This window comes from Nilaparvata lugens, chromosome 5 (genome assembly GCF_014356525.2).
Source record: "Nilaparvata lugens isolate BPH chromosome 5, ASM1435652v1, whole genome shotgun sequence".
NCBI lineage: Eukaryota > Metazoa > Arthropoda > Insecta > Hemiptera > Delphacidae > Nilaparvata > Nilaparvata lugens.
The window spans coordinates 60,780,289-60,786,448 of record NC_052508.1 but is presented as its reverse complement, the minus strand read 5'-3'; the positions used below and the strand labels follow the sequence as shown (position 1 = coordinate 60,786,448).

The 6,160-nt window shown below is 29.6% G+C and overlaps 1 long non-coding RNA gene across 1 annotated transcript; it reads right to left on the bottom strand.

Annotated features, from left to right (window-relative positions):
• Positions 1-1,308: 1,308 nt before the first annotated feature.
• Positions 1,309-5,621, bottom strand: LOC111059075. The gene is made up of 5 exons (XR_005571413.1): positions 5,427-5,621; positions 3,829-3,873; positions 2,699-2,809; positions 2,323-2,460; positions 1,309-1,418 (listed from the first exon to the last, which is right to left on the bottom strand). It is a non-coding gene; the product is annotated as an uncharacterized LOC111059075 (long non-coding RNA).
• Positions 5,622-6,160: the final 539 nt, after the last annotated feature.

Here is a 6,160-nt window from a genome sequence, read left to right as displayed (position 1 = left end):
CTATATTTGATGTTGTGAAAACAGTTTTTTCAAATGATATTTGTAAGCCTACTTGTTCAGCACATTCTTTTAAAATTTCTATTTGTTTTATTGCACTTTCCAATGAATCTGACATTATAGCAAGGTCGTCTGCAAAAGCTAAGTATGGAATTTGAAGATTATTTTTCTTGGTTCCCAGCGAGATTGGCTTCCAGTGGTTCACCTCCTTCAGTTTCTTTTCCCATTCTTCCATTACTCTATCAAGAACTATGTTGAAGAGCAGTGGTGATAATCCATCACCTTGCCTAACACCAGTCTTTATCTCAAAAGGCTTCGAAAGTTCTCCCATAAATTTTATTTTTGATGTTGTGTTTGTCAATGTTTGTTCTATGATTTTTCGAGTTTTCTGATCCAGGCCTTTCTCTTCAAGAATTTTAAATAGTGTTGGTCTGTGGATTGAATCGTAGGCTTTCTTAAAATCAACAAATACGTATATTGTGGCTTTACTTCGTAATTTTCTTATCTGTGATATTAATTTCAAGTTCAATATTTGTTCTGGACATGAACGATTTGGTCTAAATCCAGCTTGGAAATCTGAAATTTTGGGTTCTAGTTGTTTCTGGGTTCTTTCAAGAAGACAAGCTGATAATATTTTATAGGCGACAGCAAGAAGAGAAATACCCCTATAGTTATTCACATCGGTCTTATCTCCTTTTTTATGCAATGGGTGTATTAGAGCACATTTCCAATCTTCAGGGATTTCCTCTGTGATCCATACATTCTGGATAATTGAAACTAGCTCTTTTCTCGAATTATACCCTAGGTTTTTTAAAAATTCTGCTACAATCCCATCTTCTCCAGACGCCTTGTTATTTTTTAGTTTACCTATGTGTTTGATGATTTCTTCTTCTGTTGGTGGTAATGATTCATCCTGTTGTAGAGGTATGTGGTTGAAAATCGGGAGAATTTCTACAGGTTCTGGACAGTTTAGAAGATTTTCAAAATAATTAGCTAGTACTTCACAATTTTCTTCATTGCTAAGTGCAAGACTTCCATCTGGCTTCTTGAAGCAAACGTTTTGAGGAATGTAACCTTTAATTTGATTTGAAAACGTTTTGTAGAATCTGTGCGTGTTATAATTTTTAAAATCGGATTCAATTGATTCTATTTGCTGAGTTACATATTTTCTTTTCTCTTGTCTGATGATTTTGTTTGAAAGTTTTCTTGTTTCTAGAAAGTCTTTGTGGGTCATCTCATTCTTATTTGAAGAGTATTTTTCAAACGATTTTTTGCGTGATTCAACTGCTTTTTCACATTCCCTGTTCCACTTAAAATCTTATTATTATATATAAATATTAAAGAAATCATTTCCTTTTCCTAGGCAACTTGGCAAATCCAGCAGACATTTTATCTTCAAAATAGTCCTGAACGGCATCAACCTGAGAATACAAAATTTCTTTTCATATTAAATTATTTACAAAATTTCTCTAGCAATAATTTTCAATAGAGTTCTTATACTGACATTAATTGACTAGACGTATCTATTGTTTCCCGTCGTTTTTAATTACCAAGATTTTATGAATAAATTGACAACTACCAATTGTCAATATAAAATAATAAATAAATGTATATTCATCGTAGTAAATTTCAAAAAATATTTCTTATAATATAATACCATAATATTTTCTTTTCAACTTCTTGGTCCAAATTGAATTAAGACATCATTGTTTTTCAGTGATTATAACAAGCTGAGGCATTAGTGAGACCACACACCTGGTTGCACAAAAATCTGTTAACTTTTTAATCCCGATTAAATGCCACGAACCAATTAGAGAAGCCTTCTTTTCAAAGAGCCTTTGATTGGTTCTCTTGGTATTAATCTCGAATAGAATTCAACAGGCTTTTGTGCAACCGGGCCTTAGTCTGTCATCAGTGACCGGACTGGTGTCCATAAAATTTATGGGTATTTAATAATATCGCTTGAGTATATATAATATGAGCTTTTATACCATTCCAACGGGAAAAGAAATAGCTCGGCGCTTATCTAATCTTGAAGATAAATTCCACAATTCGTCCAATTCCAATTCATCAATAACGGCAAGTTTTCTATATTTGTCATAGTTTTTTTAAAAGTTTTCACCATATTTTTTAAATTAGGGAACTGCTATTGTCACATCGTATTGGCTGCAATACAAACTAATTTTACAAAAATGTGTTCCAATCTATTCATTTTATCTGTTAATAATTCTTGCTGTTCAATCAAACTTTCAAAGTTTTCCATTAAAATATAGTCATAATTTTTCTAAAAAATAACAAATTTTTTATGATCCATAGTAGATCTACCTTTTTTCCACCACTGAAGAATACCATGTACGGTACGTCTTGTACATTGTAAGTTGTTATGAAAGGGTCTGTAGGCGAGAAAACATCTGTTTTGATAACTTGGACACACTGTAAAGCTGGATTTTTATCACAGTTTGTCTGCAAATGAAACACTTTATGAAAATACATCATGTAAAAAATTATACATACAGCGCATTACGAAAAGATCCCTAGTTTTCTTTGTTGGTAATGATTTTAAAAAGGCAGCAAGGGGCTTATAATATGCCTTGGACCAAATAAATAAATTGAAACTGACCACAGAAACTTGAGTTTGTTGATAAATTCAAGTAAAATAGCATAGGCTACCGTACCGTAATATGAAACTTTTAATAATTACCTTCAATCATTTCTCAGCTGCAGGACAATAGTTGCAATCTGTTTTGCAAAGCAATAACACGACACCATCATTCGGTTTTGAATGAGCTTTCAAAACATTCTGGAAATCATTCTGCAAAGAATCATTTTTGGACATTATTTTGAACAAAATAACAGTCTAAACTGAAGAATATCACCGCAGAATTGATAAGTGTTCGTGTAATTATATAATAAGAGAACTCTATATTCTTTATGACTTCTTAGAAGTTTTTGTATGACATAGCAATCTAAACTGAAGAGCCCAAGAGGCCACAGATAAACTAATAGTAAAACTTACTTTGAATTGTATCAACATTGGTTGAATGGAGAGCAATAATATGTTATTCATAAGAATGCTATAGTAAACCAAGTTTGAAGTGTTACTATAACTTATTGAAAGTAACTAATTAATTATTCCCCTGCATTCAAAAAATACTACCGGTAGGCGAATCTTACTTACTACAGTTTATAATAAATTATTTACAGTAATTATTACTGTATTATAGTACCACTATGAGTTATGATAGTATGAGTATATAGTACAATTTTTATGTGCTATATGGTATTACTAAACACATTGTTCCCCACAGCTGAATTCTTAGTTTTACTCTTGTAATTGCCATATTTTTATACATTCAATTGCCTTCAGTCCATAAAAAACACATTATTCTGAAGAACATGGATCCTGGAGAGAAAATATTCTCTATCTTACTTTACAAATTACAAAAATGTATATTTTATTCCTCAATAATGACTACAGTGCATGTGGGAGATTCACTAGGTTGTTTGTAAAATTAATTTCAAAATGTTGTTCAATGGAAAGCATAGACAAGGAAAGAGTGTTCCACATCAATAAATCTACAATATAGTTCACAACAGTAAATTATTATTGGCATTAAATCTACAATATATTTCTCCTTATCAAAAAAATATATCTTGGTTTCGCGTTGATTAATACATTCAATAGATGTATTATGTATTTAGCGTAATATAACTTTTATTAGTGTTCTGAGGCTAATAATATTTGTTGTACGTTAAAGGAATTAGTCTGAATAAATCTGATCTCATTCCAATCATAGTTTATTATAAATTATTTATTAAAATTGTACAAACCCAATTGTTGATATTTGTGACTCCACCAATCGCTGTTTGGAAACACTGAAAATAGAGATGAATTTAAACTGTAAAATTTATGGGAAAATAGAATGAAAAGAATTATTCATTTATTTAGCGTATGGCATCTTGTAGATGTATAGCTTATTTTTAAAGATGAAATTTATCATAATGAAAACTCTAACTTAGGTTGTCAAATATCACTATTATAGGTAGGTCAAAATATCACTTATTTATTTTTAAAAATTACTACTGATCGAAGATACTGAAGATGGCACCATTGCTGTTGAAACATGTTTGTAATTTTTTAAATAAATAAGTGATATTTTGACAACAACCCAGTGTTTTCATTATGGATAGGTATCACAATAATCTCACCATCAACAGTATCTGAAATGAAATGTATCCTTTGTCAATATGTTAGAATTGAAAAAACTTTAATACATTATTTTAGTGTCTTTTCTCTTTAGGGCTTCTTTTAATATAAATAAAAATATAAATCTCAGTACCCTTTTAAATTATTTTATCACAACATGTTTCAGACATTAATGCCATTTTCAAGTCAAAACATGTTGTGATAAAATAATTTAAATGGGTACTGAGATTTATATTTTTATTTACATTATTCTAGGTATGAAATACTAAAATACTTCATCCTTGTCAGCTTTTAGAGGCGAATATTTATGTTTCTCACATAATCCTAAGTATTCTGCTTTTATCAAAGTTTCAAAATGTTCATTGTTCAATCTTTTACTTTTACATTAACAAAGTATTAGATAAGTACAAGCCTAGAATAGAATACAAAACTGCTCTTTTCAATTGTATGAATTGAAAGAAAATCATTTCCAAATAAATCTTTCAATTGCAATATATCCGCATTAATTGAATTCTCACACATTTCAAACTATCCTCCACATGAATTAGTCACACTTGAAGGCCCTTGTATTATACAGCTGCATGCGTATAAATATTTATGGTTGTAACGAAAATCACTATTCGTGCATCATTACTCTCATCAAAATTACATACCTACCGTATAGGTATTATATTATAAAGTAAAGAAATAATTACATTGGTTTGCTATCCTTGTCTGTAATTAGAAAGAAACAGGTAGTACATACGCTATATCCTTTTCCAATGCCGCACCGTTGTGAAATTGTTTGTAGCGTGGTAATTATGTAGGAATAGGCCTATCATGAATTGACAAAATATTCCACCTTAATATACTGTATCATGAGAATTCATGATCAAATAAAAAAAAAACCTTTTCTTAACAAATAAAATATATTTGAAATAGGATCCATCATTATTATTATTATTATCATTAACAACAATCAACAATTAATATCAGATCAGATCTATGAATAAGTCTATATAAATGTTTGAATAAATATTAAATTTTTATTAATTCAATAATGCTCAGTATACAAATCATAATAACTAATATTATTTAATCTATGCTCAAACTCTTGCAATAAACACAATAAATTATCATGAAGAAAATTGAAGTATTGAACTCTTCAGTCAGCTCACATGAAAAACATAATGTTCATTATAGGCTATAAATAATATGAAAGTAGACTACAATAATAGCTTACCAGTGTAGATATGAGAATTACAGCTAATTTATACTGGATCATGGTCTAAATATGATTGCCTTATACAGTGTAGAAGTTCCACGTTTAAAAATACCCCATTAACTTGTGGATTTACGCTCAGGAATAATTTGTTTATGGAGTTTTTTGAGAATATTAAATAATACGGTACCGGTAGTCTCACTTCCACTCACTGAGCTACTATCGTAGGCGACGTGAACGATTGTATGATAATTAATTATTATTTGAAAAATCAAATTATGCAAATAAACCCACAGCCTCCAATCGATCTATTTATTTTCAAAAAGGTTCGACTATTGTAATACAAACAATAAGTTCATCAAGTCTACTACTGTTCTAGACTAACTAAATACGCTTCAAGCTACATAAAATTGTCTAGCAGCTTTTGAAGTAGCTTTGACGCTTTTATTTGTTTGGAATTCCCATGAATCCGTGACTACTTTAATCGAAAAAATTGATTTTTGGGAAATCTTTTGACAAACAAACTTTTTTTGTGCTTTGACACATTTATAGAAATTTTGGATTTCACAAAAACTGGTTTTCATTTATTTTTTGTCACAAATAAATCAATTGTTCAAAACAAATATCACAACAGCATGTACTAGAAAAAAGGAATGGAAAATATATTCCTTAAATCAGCAACTTATAATTATAAAACAATGCGATTGAATTAAAGAATAATTCTTTTATTCTTATTTCTGTAATTATTACAGAAT